Source organism: Carcharodon carcharias, chromosome 11 (assembly GCF_017639515.1).
Source record: "Carcharodon carcharias isolate sCarCar2 chromosome 11, sCarCar2.pri, whole genome shotgun sequence".
NCBI lineage: Eukaryota > Metazoa > Chordata > Chondrichthyes > Lamniformes > Lamnidae > Carcharodon > Carcharodon carcharias.
In genome coordinates this window covers 121567967-121588219 of record NC_054477.1, presented here as the reverse complement: position 1 = coordinate 121588219, position 20253 = coordinate 121567967, and positions in this window count along the sequence as shown.

The window sequence follows — 20253 nt, the reverse complement described above, 5'->3', positions numbered from 1 at the left end:
AAGGCACGCCATTCTGAAGTCACACCATTCTGAAGTCACGCCATTCTGAAGTCACACCATTCTGCACGCCATTCTGAAGTCACGCCGTTCTGAAGTCAAGCCATTCTGAAGTCACACCATTCTGCACACCATTCTGAAGTCATGCCGTTCTGAAGTCACACCATTCTGAAATCACACCATTCTGCACGCCTTTCTGAAGTCACACCATTCTGAAGTCACACCATTCTGCACGCCATTCTGAAGTCACACCATTCTGAAGTCACACCATTCTGCACGTCGTTCTGAAGTCACACCATTCTGCACGTCGTTCTGAATTCACTCCATTCTGAAGTCACACCATTCTGCACGCCATTCTGAAGTCACGCCAATCTGCACGCCATTCTGAAGTCACGCCGTTCTGCATGCCATTCTGAATCACAACATTCTGAAGTCACACAAATCGGAAGTCACACCATTCTGAAGTCACACCATTCTGCACGTCGTTCTGAAGTCACACCATTCTGAAGTCACACCATTCTGAAGTCACACCATTCTGCACGTCGTTCTGAAGTCACACCATTCTGCACGCCATTCTGAAGTCACGCCATTCTGAAGTCACGTCGTTCTGAAGTCAGACCATTCTGAATTCACACCATTCTGCACGCCATTCTGAAGTCATACCATTCTGCACGTCGTTCTGAAGTCACACCATTATGAAGTCACACCATTCTGAAGTCACACCATTCTGCACGCAATTCTGAAGTCACACCATTCTGAAGTCACATCATTCTGCATGTCGTTCTGAAGTCACACCATTCTGAAGTCACACCATTCTGCATGTCGTTCTGAAGTCACACCATTCTGCACGCCATTCTGAAGTCACGCCATTCTGAAGTCACACCATTCTGCACGTCGTTCTGAAGTCACACCATTCTGAATTCACACCATTCTGCACGCCATTCTGAAGTCACACCATTCTGAAGTCACACCATTCTGCACGCCATTCTGAAATCACACCATTCTGCACACCATTCTGAAGTCACACCATTCTGAAGTCACACCATTGTGCACGCCATTCTGAAGTCACACCATTCTGAAGTCACACTATTTTGAAGTCACGCCATTCTGAAGTCACACCATTCTGAAGTCACACCATTCTGCACGCCATTCTGAAGTCACACCATTCTGAAGCACGCCATTCTGAAGTCATGCCATTCTGAAGCACGCCATTCCTGAAGTCACGCCATTCTGAAGTCACACCATTCTGCACGCCATTCTGAAGCACACCATTCTGAAGTCACACCATTCTGCACGCCATTCTGAAGCACGCCATTCTGAAGCACGCCATTCCTGAAGTCACACCGTTCTGCACGCCATTCTGAAGTCAGGCCATTCTGAAGTCACACCATTCTGCACGTCGTTCTGAAGTCACACCATTCTGAAGTCACACCATTCTGCATGTCGTTCTGAAGTCACACCATTCTGCACGCCATTCTGAAGTCACGCCATTCTGAAGTCACACCATTCTGCACGTCGTTCTGAAGTCACACCATTCTGCACGTCGTTCTGAATTCACGCCATTCTGAAGTCACACCATTCTGCACGCCATTCTGAAATCACGCTATTCTGAAGTCACGCCATACTGAAGAACGCCATTCCTGAAGTCACACAATTCTGAAGTCAAACCATTCTGCACGCCATTCTGAAGTCCAACCATACTGAAGCACGCCATTCTGAAGTAACACCATTCTGAAGTCACACCATTCTGAAGTCACGCCAATCTGCACGGCATTCTGAAGACACGCCAATCTGCACGGCATTCTGAAGTCAAGCCATTCTGAAGTCACGACCTTCTGAAATCACGTCAATTTGCACGCCATTCTGAAGTCACTCCAATCTGCACGCCATTCTGAAGTCTTGCCATTCTGAAGTCACTCCATTCTGAAGCACGCCATTCCTGAAGTCACACAATTCTGAAGTCACACCATTCTGCACGCCGTTCTGAAGTCACACCATACTGAAGCACGCCATTCTGAAGTCACGCCAATCTGCACGCCATTCTGAAGTCACTCCAATCTGCATGGCATTCTGAAGTCACGCCATTCTGAATTCACACCATTCTGCACGCCATTCTGAAGTCACGCCATTCTGAAGGCACGCCATTCTGAAGTCACACCATTCTTAAGTCATGCCATTCTGAAGTCACACCATTCTGCACGCCATTCTGAAGTCACGCCGTTCTGAAGTCAAGCCATTCTGAAGTCACACGATTCTGCACACCATTCTGAAGTCACGCCGTTCTGAAGTCACACCATTCTGAAATCACACCATTCTGCACGCCTTTCTGAAGTCACACCATTCTGAAGTGACACCATTCTGCACACCATTCTGAAGTCACAACATTCTGAAGTCACACCATTCTGCACGTCGTTCTGAAGTCACACCATTCTGCACGTCGTTCTGAATTCACGCCATTCTGAAGTCACACCATTCTGCACGCCATTCTGAAATCACGCCATTCTGACGTCACGCCATTCTGAATCACGCTATTCCTGAAGTCACAGAATTCCTAAGTCACACCATTCTGCAAGCCATTCTGAAGTCACACCATACTGAAGCACGCCATTCGGAAGTAACACCATACTGAAGCACGCCATTCTGAAGTAACACCATTCTGAAGTCACACCATTCTGAAATCACGCCAATCTGCACGGCATTCTGAAGACACGCCAATCTGCACGGCATTCTGAAGTCACGCCATTCTGAAGTCACGACCATCTGAAATCACGTCAATTTGCACGCCATTCTGAAGTCACTCCAATCTGCACGCCATTCTGAAGTCTTGCCATTCTGAAGTCACGCCATTCTGAAGCACGCCATTCCTGAAGTCACACAATTCTGAAGTCACACCTTTCTGCACGCCATTCTGAAGCACGCCATTCTGAAGTCACAGAATTCTGAAGCACGCCATTCTGAAGCACGCCATTCGGAAGTCACACCATTCTGAAGTCATACCGTTCTGAAGCACGCCATTCTGAAGCACGCCATTCTGAAGCATTCCATTCTGAAGTCATACCATTCTGAAGACACACCATTCTGCATGCCATTCTGAAGTCATACCATTCTGCACGTCGTTCTGAAATCACACCATTCTGAAGTCACACCATTCTGCATGTCGTTCTGAAGTCACACCATTCTGAAATGACACCATTCTGCACGCCTTTCTGAAGTCACACCATTCTGAAGTCACACCATTCTGCACGCCATTCTGAAGTCACACCATTCTTAAGTCACACCATTCTGCACGTCGTTCTGAAGTCACACCATTCTGCACGTCGTTCTGAATTCACTCCATTCTGAAGTCACACCATTCTGCACGCCATTCTGAAATCACGCCATTCTGAAGTCACGCCATTCTGAAGCACGCCATTCCTGAAGTCACACAATTCTGAAGGCAAACCATTCTGCACGCCATTCTGGAGTCCTACCATACTGAAGCACGCCATTCTGAAGGCACGCCATTCTGAAGTCACACCATTCTGAAGTCACGCCATTCTGAAGTCACACCATTCTGCACGCCATTCTGAAGTCACGCCGTTCTGAAGTCAAGCCATTCTGAAGTCACACCATTCTGCACACCATTCTGAAGTCATGCCGTTCTGAAGTCACACCATTCTGAAATCACACCATTCTGCACGCCTTTCTGAAGTCACACCATTCTGAAGTCACACCATTCTGCACGCCATTCTGAAGTCACACCATTCTGAAGTCACACCATTCTGCACGTCGTTCTGAAGTCACACCATTCTGCACGTCGTTCTGAATTCACTCCATTCTGAAGTCACACCATTCTGCACGCCATTCTGAAGTCACGCCAATCTGCACGCCATTCTGAAGTCACGCCGTTCTGCATGCCATTCTGAATCACAACATTCTGAAGTCACACAAATCGGAAGTCACACCATTCTGAAGTCACACCATTCTGCACGTCGTTCTGAAGTCACACCATTCTGAAGTCACACCATTCTGAAGTCACACCATTCTGCACGTCGTTCTGAAGTCACACCATTCTGCACGCCATTCTGAAGTCACGCCATTCTGAAGTCACAACATTCTGAAGTCACACCATTCTGCACACCAGTCTGAAATCACGCCATTCTGAAGTCACGCCATTCTGAAACACGCCATTCCTGAAGTCACACAATTCTGAAGTCACACCATTCTGCACGCCATTCTGAAGTCACACCATACTGAAGTCACGCCAATCTGCATGCCATTCTGAAGTCACGCCATTCTGAAGTCACGCCAATCTGCACGCCTTCTGAAGTCACGACATTCTGAGGTCACGCCAATTTGCACGCCATTCTGAAGTCACTCCAATCTGCACGCCATTCTGAAGTCACACCATTCTGAAGTCACACCATTCTGCACGCCATTCTGAAATCACACCATTCTGCACACCATTCTGAAGTCACACCATTCTGAAGTCACACCATTGTGCACGCCATTCTGAAGTCACACCATTCTGAAGTCACACTATTTTGAAGTCATGCCATTCTGAAGTCACACCATTCTGAAGTCACACCATTCTGCACGCCATTCTGAAGTCACACCATTCTGAAGCACGCCATTCTGAAGTCATGCCATTCTGAAGCACGCCATTCCTGAAGTCACGCCATTCTGAAGTCACACCATTCTGCACGCCATTCTGAAGCACACCATTCTGAAGTCACACCATTCTGCACGCCATTCTGAAGCACGCCATTCTGAAGCACGCCATTCCTGAAGTCACACCGTTCTGCACGCCATTCTGAAGTCAGGCCATTCTGAAGTCACACCATTCTGCACGTCGTTCTGAAGTCACACCATTCTGAAGTCACACCATTCTGCATGTCATTCTGAAGTCACACCATTCTGCACGCCATTCTGAAGTCACGCCATTCTGAAGTCACACCATTCTGCACGTCGTTCTGAAGTCACACCATTCTGCACGTCGTTCTGAATTCACGCCATTCTGAAGTCACACCATTCTGCACGCCATTCTGAAATCACGCTATTCTGAAGTCACGCCATACTGAAGAACGCCATTCCTGAAGTCACACAATTCTGAAGTCAAACCATTCTGCACGCCATTCTGAAGTCCAACCATACTGAAGCACGCCATTCTGAAGTAACACCATTCTGAAGTCACACCATTCTGAAGTCACGCCAATCTGCACGGCATTCTGAAGACACGCCAATCTGCACGGCATTCTGAAGTCAAGCCATTCTGAAGTCACGACCTTCTGAAATCACGTCAATTTGCACGCCATTCTGAAGTCACTCCAATCTGCACGCCATTCTAAAGTCTTGCCATTCTGAAGTCACTCCATTCTGAAGCACGCCATTCCTGAAGTCACACAATTCTGAAGTCACACCATTCTGCACGCCGTTCTGAAGTCACACCATACTGAAGCACGCCATTCTGAAGTCACGCCAATCTGCACGCCATTCTGAAGTCACTCCAATCTGCATGGCATTCTGAAGTCACGCCATTCTGAATTCACACCATTCTGCACGCCATTCTGAAGTCACGCCATTCTGAAGGCACGCCATTCTGAAGTCACACCATTCTTAAGTCATGCCATTCTGAAGTCACACCATTCTGCACGCCATTCTGAAGTCACGCCGTTCTGAAGTCAAGCCATTCTGAAGTCACACGATTCTGCACACCATTCTGAAGTCACGCCGTTCTGAAGTCACACCATTCTGAAATCACACCATTCTGCACGCCTTTCTGAAGTCACACCATTCTGAAGTGACACCATTCTGCACACCATTCTGAAGTCACAACATTCTGAAGTCACACCATTCTGCACGTCGTTCTGAAGTCACACCATTCTGCACGTCGTTCTGAATTCACGCCATTCTGAAGTCACACCATTCTGCACGCCATTCTGAAATCACGCCATTCTGACGTCACGCCATTCTGAATCACGCTATTCCTGAAGTCACAGAATTCCTAAGTCACACCATTCTGCAAGCCATTCTGAAGTCACACCATACTGAAGCACGCCATTCGGAAGTAACACCATACTGAAGCACGCCATTCTGAAGTAACACCATTCTGAAGTCACACCATTCTGAAATCACGCCAATCTGCACGGCATTCTGAAGACACGCCAATCTGCACGGCATTCTGAAGTCACGCCATTCTGAAGTCACGACCATCTGAAATCACGTCAATTTGCACGCCATTCTGAAGTCACTCCAATCTGCACGCCATTCTGAAGTCTTGCCATTCTGAAGTCACGCCATTCTGAAGCACGCCATTCCTGAAGTCACACAATTCTGAAGTCACACCTTTCTGCACGCCATTCTGAAGCACGCCATTCTGAAGTCACAGAATTCTGAAGCACGCCATTCTGAAGCACGCCATTCTGAAGTCACGCCAATCTGCACGCCATTCTGAAGTCACTCCAGTCTGCATGGCATTCTGAAGTCACGCCATTCTGAATTCACACCATTCTGCACGCCATTCTGAAGTCACGCCATTCTGAAGGCACGCCATTCTGAAGTCACACCATTCTTAAGTCATGCCATTCTGAAGTCACACCATTCTGCACGCCATTCTGAAGTCACGCCGTTCTGAACTCAAGCCATTCTGAAGTCACACGATTCTGCACACCATTCTGAAGTCACGCCGTTCTGAAGTCACACCATTCTGAAATCACACCATTCTGCACGCCTTTCTGAAGTCACACCATTCTGAAGTGACACCATTCTGCACACCATTCTGAAGCACGCCATTCTGAAGTCACGCCATTCTGAAGTCACGCCATTCTGACGTACACCATTCTGAAGTCACGCCATTGTGAAGTCATACCATTCTGAAGTCACGCCATTCTGCACGCCATTCTGAAGTCACACCATTCTGAAGTCACACCGTTCTGAAGCATGCCATTCTGAACCACGCCATTCTGAAGCATGCAATTCTGAAGCACATCATTCTGAAGTCACACCATTCTGAAGTCAGACCATTATGAAGCACGCCATTCTGAAGCACGCCATTCTGATGTCACGCCGTTCTGAAGTCACACCATTCTGAAGCACGCCATTCTGAAGTCACACCTTTCTGCACGCCATTCTGAAGCACGCCATTCTGAAGTCACACCATTCTGAAGCACGCCATTCTGAAGCACGCCATTCGGAAGTCACACCATTCTGAAGTCATACCGTTCTGAAGCACGCCATTCTGAAGCACGCCATTCTGAAGCATTCCATTCTGAAGTCATACCATTCTGAAGACACACCATTCTGCATGCCATTCTGAAGTCATACCATTCTGCACGTCATTCTCAAGTCACGCCATTCTGAAGTCACACCATTCTGCAGGCCATTCTGAAGCATAACATTCTGAAGTCACACCATTCTGAAGTCACACCATTCTGCACGCCATTCTGAAGTCACGTCGTTCTGAAGTCATACCATTCTGAATTCACACCATTCTGCACGCCATTCTGAAGTCATACCATTCTGCAAGTCGTTCTGAAGTCACACCATTATGCAGTCACACCATTCTGAAGTCACACCATTCTGCACGCAATTCTGAAGTCACACCATTCTGAAGTCACATCATTCTGCATGTCGTTCTGAAGTCACACCATTCTGAAGTCACACCATTCTGCATGTCGCTCTGAAGTCACACCATTCTGCACGCCATTCTGAAGTCACGCCATTCTGAAGTCAGACCATTCTGCACGTCGTTCTGAAGTCACACCATTCTGAAGTCACACCATTCTGAAGTCACACCATTCTGCACGCCATTCTGAAATCACACCATTCTGCACACCATTCTGAAGTCACACCATTCTGAAGTCACACCATTGTGCACGCCATTCTGAAGTCACACCATTCTGAAGTCACACTATTCTGAAGTCACGCCATTCTGAAATCACACCATTCTGAAGTCACACCATTCTGCATGCCATTCTGAAGTCACACCATTCTGAAGCACGCCATTCTGAAGTCATGCCATTCTGAAGCACGCCATTCCTGAAGTCACGCCATTCTGACGTCACACCATTCTGCACGCCACTCTGAAGCACACCATTCTGAAGTCACACCATTCTGCATGCCTTTCTGAAGCACACCATTCTGAAGCACGCCATTCCTGAAGTCACACCGTTCTGCACGCCATTCTGAAGTCAGGCCATTCTGAAGTCACACCATTCTGCACGCCGTTCTGAAGTCACGCGATTCTGCAAGCCATTCTGAAGCATGCCATTCTGAAGCACGTTGTTCTGAAGTCACGCCATTCTGAAGTCTCACCGTTGTGCACGCCATTCTGAAGCATGCCATTCTGAAGTCACGCCCATCTGAAGTCACACCATTCTGCACGTCATTCTGAAGTCACGCCATTCAGACGTCACACCATTCTGCACGCCATTCTGAAGCACGCCATTCTGAAGTCACGCCATTCTGAAGTCACGCCATTCTGACGTACACCATTCTGAAGTCACGCCATTGTGAAGTCATACCATTCTGAAGTCACGCCATTCTGCACGCCATTCTGAAGTCACACCATTCTGAAGTCACACCGTTCTGAAGCATGCCATTCTGAAGCACGCCATTCTGAAGTCAGACCATTATGAAGCACGCCATTCTGAAGCACGCCATTCTTATGTCACGCCGTTCTGAAGTCACACCATTCTGAAGCACGCCATTCTGAAGTCACACCTTTCTGCACGCCATTCTGAAGCACGCCATTCTGAAGTCACAGAATTCTGAAGCACGCCATTCTGAAGCCCGCCATTCGGAAGTCACACCATTCTGAAGTCATACCGTTCTGAAGCACGCCATTCTGAAGCACGCCATTCTGAAGCATTCCATTCTGAAGTCATACCATTCTGAAGACACACCATTCTGCATGCCATTCTGAAGTCATACCATTCTGCACGTCGTTCTGAAATCACGCCATTCTGAAGTCACACCATTCTGAAGTCACACCATTCTGCACGCCATTCAGAAGTCACACCATTCTGAAGTCACACCATTCTGAACGTCGTTCTGAAGTCACACCATTCTGAAGTCACACCATTCTGCATGTCGTTCTGAAGTCACACCATTCTGCACACCATTCTGAAGTCACGCCATTCTGAAGTCACACCATTCTGCACGTCGTTCTGAAGTCACACCATTCTGAAATCACACCATTCTGCACGCCTTTCTGAAGTCACACCATTCTGAAGTCACACCATTCTGCACGGCATTCTGAAGTCACACCATTCTTAAGTCACACCATTCTGCACGTCGTTCTGAAGTCACACCATTCTGAAGCACGCCATTCTGAAGTCACACCTTTCTGCACGCCATTCTGAAGCACGCCATTCTGAAGTCACAGAATTCTGAAGCACGCCATTCTGAAGCACGCCATTCGGAAGTCACACCATTCTGAAGTCATACCGTTCTGAAGCACGCCATTCTGAAGCACGCCATTCTGAAGCATTCCATTCTGAAGTCATACCATTCTGAAGACACACCATTCTGCATGCCATTCTGAAGTCATACCATTCTGCACGTCGTTCTGAAATCACACCATTCTGAAGTCACACCATTCTGCATGTCGTTCTGAAGTCACACCATTCTGAAATGACACCATTCTGCACGCCTTTCTGAAGTCACACCATTCTGAAGTCACACCATTCTGCACGCCATTCTGAAGTCACACCATTCTTAAGTCACACCATTCTGCACGTCGTTCTGAAGTCACACCATTCTGCACGTCGTTCTGAATTCACTCCATTCTGAAGTCACACCATTCTGCACGCCATTCTGAAATCACGCCATTCTGAAGTCACGCCATTCTGAAGCACGCCATTCCTGAAGTCACACAATTCTGAAGGCAAACCATTCTGCACGCCATTCTGGAGTCCTACCATACTGAAGCACGCCATTCTGAAGGCACGCCATTCTGAAGTCACACCATTCTGAAGTCACGCCATTCTGAAGTCACACCATTCTGCACGCCATTCTGAAGTCACGCCGTTCTGAAGTCAAGCCATTCTGAAGTCACACCATTCTGCACACCATTCTGAAGTCATGCCGTTCTGAAGTCACACCATTCTGAAATCACACCATTCTGCACGCCTTTCTGAAGTCACACCATTCTGAAGTCACACCATTCTGCACGCCATTCTGAAGTCACACCATTCTGAAGTCACACCATTCTGCACGTCGTTCTGAAGTCACACCATTCTGCACGTCGTTCTGAATTCACTCCATTCTGAAGTCACACCATTCTGCACGCCATTCTGAAATCACGCTATTCTGAAGTCACGCCATTCTGAAGCACGCCATTCCTGAAGTCACAGAATTCTTAAGTCACACCATTCTGCACGCCATTCTGAAGTCACACCATACTGAAGCACGCCATTCGGAAGTAACACCATTCTGAAGTCACACCATTCTGAAGTCACGCCAATCTGCACGGCATTCTGAAGACACGCCAATCTGCATGGCATTCTGAAGTCACGCCATTCTGAAGTCACGACCTTCTGAAATCACGCCAATTTGCACGCCATTCTGAAGTCACTCCAATCTGCACGCCATTCTGAAGTCATGCCATTCTGAAGTCACGCCAATCTGCACGCCATTCTGAAGTCACGCCAATCTGCACGCCATTCTGAAGTCACGCCGTTCTGCATGCCATTCTGAATCACAACATTCTGAAGTCACACAAATCGGAAGTCACACCATTCTGAAGTCACACCATTCTGCACGTCGTTCTGAAGTCACACCATTCTGAAGTCACACCATTCTGAAGTCACACCATTCTGCACGTCGTTCTGAAGTCACACCATTCTGCACGCCATTCTGAAGTCACGCCATTCTGAAGTCACAACATTCTGAAGTCACACCATTCTGCACACCAGTCTGAAATCACGCCATTCTGAAGTCACGCCATTCTGAAACACGCCATTCCTGAAGTCACACAATTCTGAAGTCACACCATTCTGCACGCCATTCTGAAGTCACACCATACTGAAGTCACGCCAATCTGCATGCCATTCTGAAGTCACGCCATTCTGAAGTCACGCCAATCTGCACGCCTTCTGAAGTCACGACATTCTGAGGTCACGCCAATTTGCACGCCATTCTGAAGTCACTCCAATCTGCACGCCATTCTGAAGTCATGCCATTCTGAAGTCACGCCAGACTGCATGCCATTCTGAAGTCACGCCGGTCTGCATGCCATTCTGAAGCACGCCATTCTGAAGTCACGACGTTCTGCACGCCATTCTGAAGTCACACCATTCTGCACGCCATTCTGAAGTCACACCATTCTGAAGTCACAAGATTCTGAAGTCACACCATTCTGAAGCACGCCATTCCTGAAGTCACACCATTCTGAAGTCACACCATTCTGCACGCCATTCTGAAGCACGCCATTCTGAATCACGCCATTCTGAAGCACGCCATTTTGAAGTCACGCCAATCTGAAGTCACACCATTCTGCACGTCATTCTGAAGTCACGCCATTCTGAAGTCACACCATTCTGCACGCCATTCTGAAGCACACCATTCTGAAGTCACGCCATTCTGAAATCACACCATTCTGCACGCCATTCTGAAGTCACGTCGTTCTGAAGTCAGACCATTCTGAATTCACACCATTCTGCACGCCATTCTGAAGTCATACCATTCTGCACGTCGTTCTGAAGTCACACCATTATGAAGTCACACCATTCTGAAGTCACACCATTCTGCACGCAATTCTGAAGTCACACCATTCTGAAGTCACATCATTCTGCATGTCGTTCTGAAGTCACACCATTCTGAAGTCACACCATTCTGCATGTCGTTCTGAAGTCACACCATTCTGCACGCCATTCTGAAGTCACGCCATTCTGAAGTCACACCATTCTGCACGTCGTTCTGAAGTCACACCATTCTGAATTCACACCATTCTGCACGCCATTCTGAAGTCACACCATTCCTAAGTCACACCATTCTGCAAGCCATTCTGAAGTCACACCATACTGAAGCACGCCATTCGGAAGTAACACCATACTGAAGCACGCCATTCTGAAGTAACACCATTCTGAAGTCACACCATTCTGAAATCACGCCAATCTGCACGGCATTCTGAAGACACGCCAATCTGCACGGCATTCTGATGTCACGCCATTCTGAAGTCACGACCATCTGAAATCACGTCAATTTGCACGCCATTCTGAAGTCACTCCAATCTGCACGCCATTCTGAAGTCTTGCCATTCTGAAGTCACGCCATTCTGAAGCACGCCATTCCTGAAGTCACACAATTCTGAAGTCACACCATTCTGCACGCCATTCTGAAGTCACACCATACTGAAGCACGCCATTCTGAAGTCACGCCAATCTGCACGCCATTCTGAAGTCACTCCAATCTGCATGGCATTCTGAAGTCACGCCATTCTGAAGTCACACCATTCTGCACGCCATTCTGAAGTCACGCCATTCTGAAGGCACGCCATTCTGAAGTCACACCATTCTTAAGTCATGCCATTCTGAAGTCACACCATTCTGCACACCATTCTGAAGTCACGCCGTTCTGAAGTCAAGCCATTCTGAAGTCACACGATTCTGCACACCATTCTGAAGTCACGCCGTTCTGAAGTCACACCATTATGAAATCACACCATTCTGCACGCCTTTCTGAAGTCACACCATTCTGAAGTGACACCATTCTGCACACCATTCTGAAGTCACAACATTCTGAAGTCACACCATTCTGCACGTCGTTCTGAAGTCACACCATTCTGCACGTCGTTCTGAATTCACGCCATTCTGAAGTCACACCATTCGGCACGCCATTCTGAAATCACGCCATTCTGAAGTCACGCCATTCTGAAGCACGCCATTCCTGAAGTCACAAAATTCTGAAGTCACACCATTCTGAAGTCACACCATTCTGCACACCATTCTGAAGTCACACCATTCTGAACGTCGTTCTGAAGTCACACCATTCTGAAGTCACACCATTCTGCATGTCGTTCTGAAGTCACACCATTCTGCACGCCATTCTGAAGTCACACCATTCTGAAGTCACCCCATTCTGAAGTCACACCATTCTGCACGTCGTTCTGAAGTCACACCATTCTGAAAGCACACCATTCTGCACGCCATTCTGACGTCACACCATTCTGAAGTCACACCATTCTGCACGTCGTTCTGAAGTCACACCATTCTGCATGTCGTTCTGAAGTCACACCATTCTGCACGCCATTCTGAAATCACGCCATTCTGAAGTCACGCCATTCTGAAGCACGCCATTCCTGAAGTCACAGAATTCTTAAGTCACACCATTCTGCACGCCATTCTGAAGTCACACCATACTGAAGCACGCCATTCGGAAGTAACACCATTCTGAAGTCACACCATTCTGAAGTCACGCCAATCTGCACGGCATTCTGAAGACACGCCAATCTGCATGGCATTCTGAAGTCACGCCATTCTGAAGTCACGACCTTCTGAAATCACGCCAATTTGCACGCCATTCTGAAGTCACTCCAATCTGCACGCCATTCTGAAGTCATGCCATTCTGAAGTCACGCCAATCTGCACGCCATTCTGAAGTCACGCCAATCTGCACGCCATTCTGAAGTCACGCCGTTCTGCATGCCATTCTGAATCACAACATTCTGAAGTCACACAAATCGGAAGTCACACCATTCTGAAGTCACACCATTCTGCACGTCGTTCTGAAGTCACACCATTCTGAAGTCACACCATTCTGAAGTCACACCATTCTGCACGTCGTTCTGAAGTCACACCATTCTGCACGCCATTCTGAAGTCACGCCATTCTGAAGTCACAACATTCTGAAGTCACACCATTCTGCACACCAGTCTGAAATCACGCCATTCTGAAGTCACGCCATTCTGAAACACGCCATTCCTGAAGTCACACAATTCTGAAGTCACACCATTCTGCACGCCATTCTGAAGTCACACCATACTGAAGTCACGCCAATCTGCATGCCATTCTGAAGTCACGCCATTCTGAAGTCACGCCAATCTGCACGCCTTCTGAAGTCACGACATTCTGAGGTCACGCCAATTTGCACGCCATTCTGAAGTCACTCCAATCTGCACGCCATTCTGAAGTCACACCATTCTGAAGTCACACCATTCTGCACGTCATTCTGAAATCACACCATTCTGCACACCATTCTGAAGTCACACCATTCTGAAGTCACACCATTGTGCACGCCATTCTGAAGTCACACCATTCTGAAGTCACACTATTTTGAAGTCACGCCATTCTGAAGTCACACCATTCTGAAGTCACACCATTCTGCACGCCATTCTGAAGTCACACCATTCTGAAGCACGCCATTCTGAAGTCATGCCATTCTGAAGCACGCCATTCCTGAAGTCACGCCATTCTGAAGTCACACCATTCTGCACGCCATTCTGAAGCACACCATTCTGAAGTCACACCATTCTGCACGCCATTCTGAAGCACGCCATTCTGAAGCACGCCATTCCTGAAGTCACACCGTTCTGCACGCCATTCTGAAGTCAGGCCATTCTGAAGTCACACCATTCTGCACGTCGTTCTGAAGTCACACCATTCTGAAGTCACACCATTCTGCATGTCGTTCTGAAGTCACACCATTCTGCACGCCATTCTGAAGTCACGCCATTCTGAAGTCACACCATTCTGCACGTCGTTCTGAAGTCACACCATTCTGCACGTCGTTCTGAATTCACGCCATTCTGAAGTCACACCATTCTGCACGCCATTCTGAAATCACGCTATTCTGAAGTCACGCCATACTGAAGAACGCCATTCCTGAAGTCACACAATTCTGAAGTCAAACCATTCTGCACGCCATTCTGAAGTCCAACCATACTGAAGCACGCCATTCTGAAGTAACACCATTCTGAAGTCACACCATTCTGAAGTCACGCCAATCTGCACGGCATTCTGAAGACACGCCAATCTGCACGGCATTCTGAAGTCAAGCCATTCTGAAGTCACGACCTTCTGAAATCACGTCAATTTGCACGCCATTCTGAAGTCACTCCAATCTGCACGCCATTCTGAAGTCTTGCCATTCTGAAGTCACTCCATTCTGAAGCACGCCATTCCTGAAGTCACACAATTCTGAAGTCACACCATTCTGCACGCCGTTCTGAAGTCACACCATACTGAAGCACGCCATTCTGAAGTCACGCCAATCTGCACGCCATTCTGAAGTCACTCCAATCTGCATGGCATTCTGAAGTCACGCCATTCTGAATTCACACCATTCTGCATGCCATTCTGAAGTCACGCCATTCTGAAGGCACGCCATTCTGAAGTCACACCATTCTTAAGTCATGCCATTCTGAAGTCACACCATTCTGCACGCCATTCTGAAGTCACGCCGTTCTGAAGTCAAGCCATTCTGAAGTCACACGATTCTGCACACCATTCTGAAGTCACACCATTCTGAAGTGACACCATTCTGCACACCATTCTGAAGTCACAACATTCTGAAGTCACACCATTCTGCACGTCGTTCTGAAGTCACACCATTCTGCACGTCGTTCTGAATTCACGCCATTCTGAAGTCACACCATTCTGCACGCCATTCTGAAATCACGCCATTCTGACGTCACGCCATTCTGAATCACGCTATTCCTGAAGTCACAGAATTCCTAAGTCACACCATTCTGCAAGCCATTCTGAAGTCACACCATACTGAAGCACGCCATTCGGAAGTAACACCATACTGAAGCACGCCATTCTGAAGTAACACCATTCTGAAGTCACACCATTCTGAAATCACGCCAATCTGCACGGCATTCTGAAGACACGCCAATCTGCACGGCATTCTGAAGTCACGCCATTCTGAAGTCACGACCATCTGAAATCACGTCAATTTGCACGCCATTCTGAAGTCACTCCAATCTGCACGCCATTCTGAAGTCTTGCCATTCTGAAGTCACGCCATTCTGAAGCACGCCATTCCTGAAGTCACACAATTCTGAAGTCACACCTTTCTGCACGCCATTCTGAAGCACGCCATTCTGAAGTCACAGAATTCTGAAGCACGCCATTCTGAAGCACGCCATTCTGAAGTCACGCCAATCTGCACGCCATTCTGAAGTCACTCCAGTCTGCATGGCATTCTGAAGTCACGCCATTCTGAATTCACACCATTCTGCACGCCATTCTGAAGTCACGCCATTCTGAAGGCACGCCATTCTGAAGTCACACCATTCTTAAGTCATGCCATTCTGAAGTCACACCATTCTGCACGCCATTCTGAAGTCACGCCGTTCTGAACTCAAGCCATTCTGAAGTCACACGATTCTGCACACCATTCTGAAGTCACGCCGTTCTGAAGTCACACCATTCTGAAATCACACCATTCTGCACGCCTTTCTGAAGTCACACCATTCTGAAGTGACACCATTCTGCACACCATTCTGAAGCACGCCATTCTGAAGTCACGCCATTCTGAAGTCACGCCATTCTGACGTACACCATTCTGAAGTCACGCCATTGTGAAGTCATACCATTCTGAAATCACACCATTCTGCACGCCTTTCTGAAGTCACACCATTCTGAAGTGACACCATTCTGCACACCATTCTGAAGCACGCCATTCTGAAGTCACGCCATTCTGAAGTCACGCCATTCTGACGTACACCATTCTGAAGTCACGCCATTGTGAAGTCATACCATTCTGAAGTCAGGCCATTCTGCACGCCATTCTGAAGTCACACCATTCTGAAGTCACACCGTTCTGAAGCATGCCATTCTGAACCACGCCATTCTGAAGCATGCAATTCTGAAGCACATCATTCTGAAGTCACACCATTCTGAAGTCAGTCCATTATGAAGCACGCCATTCTGAAGCACGCCATTCTGATGTCACGCCGTTCTGAAGTCACACCATTCTGAAGCACGCCATTCTGAAGTCACACCTTTCTGCACGCCATTCTGAAGCACGCCATTCTGAAGTCACACCATTCCGAAGCACGCCATTCTGAAGCACGCCATTCGGAAGTCACACCATTCTGAAGTCATACCGTTCTGAAGCACGCCATTCTGAAGCACGCCATTCTGAAGCATTCCATTCTGAAGTCATACCATTCTGAAGACACACCATTCTGCATGCCATTCTGAAGTCATACCATTCTGCACGTCATTCTGAAGTCACGCCATTCTGAAGTCACACCATTCTGCAGGCCATTCTGAAGCATAACATTCTGAAGTCACACCATTCTGAAGTCACACCATTCTGCACGCCATTCTGAAGTCACGTCGTTCTGAAGTCATACCATTCTGAATTCACACCATTCTGCACGCCATTCTGAAGTCATACCATTCTGCAAGTCGTTCTGAAGTCACACCATTATGCAGTCACACCATTCTGAAGTCACACCATTCTGCACGCAATTCTGAAGTCACACCATTCTGAAGTCACATCATTCTGCATGTCGTTCTGAAGTCACACCATTCTGAAGTCACACCATTCTGCATGTCGCTCTGAAGTCACACCATTCTGCACGCCATTCTGAAGTCACGCCATTCTGAAGTCAGACCATTCTGCACGTCGTTCTGAAGTCACACCATTCTGAAGTCACACCATTCTGAAGTCACACCATTCTGCACGCCATTCTGAAATCACACCATTCTGCACACCATTCTGAAGTCACACCATTCTGAAGTCACACCATTCTGCACGCCATTCTGAAGTCACACCATTCTGAAGTCACACTATTCTGAAGTCACGCCATTCTGAAATCACACCATTCTGAAGTCACACCATTCTGCATGCCATTCTGAAGTCACACCATTCTGAAGCACGCCATTCTGAAGTCATGCCATTCTGAAGCACGCCATTTCTGAAGTCACGCCATTCTGACGTCACACCATTCTGCACGCCACTCTGAAGCACACCATTCTGAAGTCACACCATTCTGCATGCCTTTCTGAAGCACACCATTCTGAAGCACGCCATTCCTGAAGTCACACCGTTCTGCACGCCATTCTGAAGTCAGGCCATTCTGAAGTCACACCATTCTGCACGCCGTTCTGAAGTCACGCGATTCTGCAAGCCATTCTGAAGCATGCCATTCTGAAGCACGTTGTTCTGAAGTCACGCCATTCTGAAGTCTCACCGTTGTGCACGCCATTCTGAAGCATGCCATTCTGAAGTCACGCCCATCTGAAGTCACACCATTCTGCACGTCATTCTGAAGTCACGCCATTCAGACGTCACACCATTCTGCACGCCATTCTGAAGCACGCCATTCTGAAGTCACGCCATTCTGAAGTCACGCCATTCTGACGTACACCATTCTGAAGTCACGCCATTGTGAAGTCATACCATTCTGAAGTCACGCCATTCTGCACGCCATTCTGAAGTCACACCATTCTGAAGTCACACCGTTCTGAAGCATGCCATTCTGAAGCACGCCATTCTGAAGTCAGACCATTATGAAGCACGCCATTCTGAAGCACGCCATTCTTATGTCACGCCGTTCTGAAGTCACACCATTCTGAAGCACGCCATTCTGAAGTCACACCTTTCTGCACGCCATTCTGAAGCACGCCATTCTGAAGTCACAGAATTCTGAAGCACGCCATTCTGAAGCCCGCCATTCGGAAGTCACACCATTCTGAAGTCATACCGTTCTGAAGCACGCCATTCTGAAGCACGCCATTCTGAAGCATTCCATTCTGAAGTCATACCATTCTGAAGACACACCATTCTGCATGCCATTCTGAAGTCATACCATTCTGCACGTCGTTCTGAAATCACGCCATTCTGAAGTCACACCATTCTGAAGTCACACCATTCTGCACGCCATTCAGAAGTCACACCATTCTGAAGTCACACCATTCTGAACGTCGTTCTGAAGTCACACCATTCTGAAGTCACACCATTCTGCATGTCGTTCTGAAGTCACACCATTCTGCACACCATTCTGAAGTCACGCCATTCTGAAGTCACACCATTCTGCACGTCGTTCTGAAGTCACACCATTCTGAAATCACACCATTCTGCACGCCTTTCTGAAGTCACACCATTCTGAAGTCACACCATTCTGCACGGCATTCTGAAGTCACACCATTCTTAAGTCACACCATTCTGCACGTCGTTCTGAAGTCACACCATTCTGAAGCACGCCATTCTGAAGTCACACCTTTCTGCACGCCATTCTGAAGCACGCCATTCTGAAGTCACAGAATTCTGAAGCACGCCATTCTGAAGCACGCCATTCGGAAGTCACACCATTCTGAAGTCATACCGTTCTGAAGCACGCCATTCTGAAGCACGCCATTCTGAAGCATTCCATTCTGAAGTCATACCATTCTGAAGACACACCATTCTGCATGCCATTCTGAAGTCATACCATTCTGCACGTCGTTCTGAAATCACACCATTCTGAAGTCACACCATTCTGCATGTCGTTCTGAAGTCACACCATTCTGAAATGACACCATTCTGCACGCCTTTCTGAAGTCACACCATTCTGAAGTCACACCATTCTGCACGCCATTCTGAAGTCACACCATTCTTAAGTCACACCATTCTGCACGTCGTTCTGAAGTCACACCATTCTGCACGTCGTTCTGAATTCACTCCATTCTGAAGTCACACCATTCTGCACGGCATTCTGAAGTCACACCATTCTTAAGTCACACCATTCTGCACGTCGTTCTGAAGTCACACCATTCTGAAGCACGCCATTCTGAAGTCACACCTTTCTGCACGCCATTCTGAAGCACGCCATTCTGAAGTCACAGAATTCTGAAGCACGCCATTCTGAAGCACGCCATTCGGAAGTCACACCATTCTGAAGTCATACCGTTCTGAAGCACGCCATTCTGAAGCACGCCATTCTGAAGCATTCCATTCTGAAGTCATACCATTCTGAAGACACACCATTCTGCATGCCATTCTGAAGTCATACCATTCTGCACGTCGTTCTGAAATCACACCATTCTGAAGTCACACCATTCTGCATGTCGTTCTGAAGTCACACCATTCTGAAATGACACCATTCTGCACGCCTTTCTGAAGTCACACCATTCTGAAGTCACACCATTCTGCACGCCATTCTGAAGTCACACCATTCTTAAGTCACACCATTCTGCACGTCGTTCTGAAGTCACACCATTCTGCACGTCGTTCTGAATTCACTCCATTCTGAAGTCACACCATTCTGCACGCCATTCTGAAATCACGCCATTCTGAAGTCACGCCATTCTGAAGCACGCCATTCCTGAAGTCACACAATTC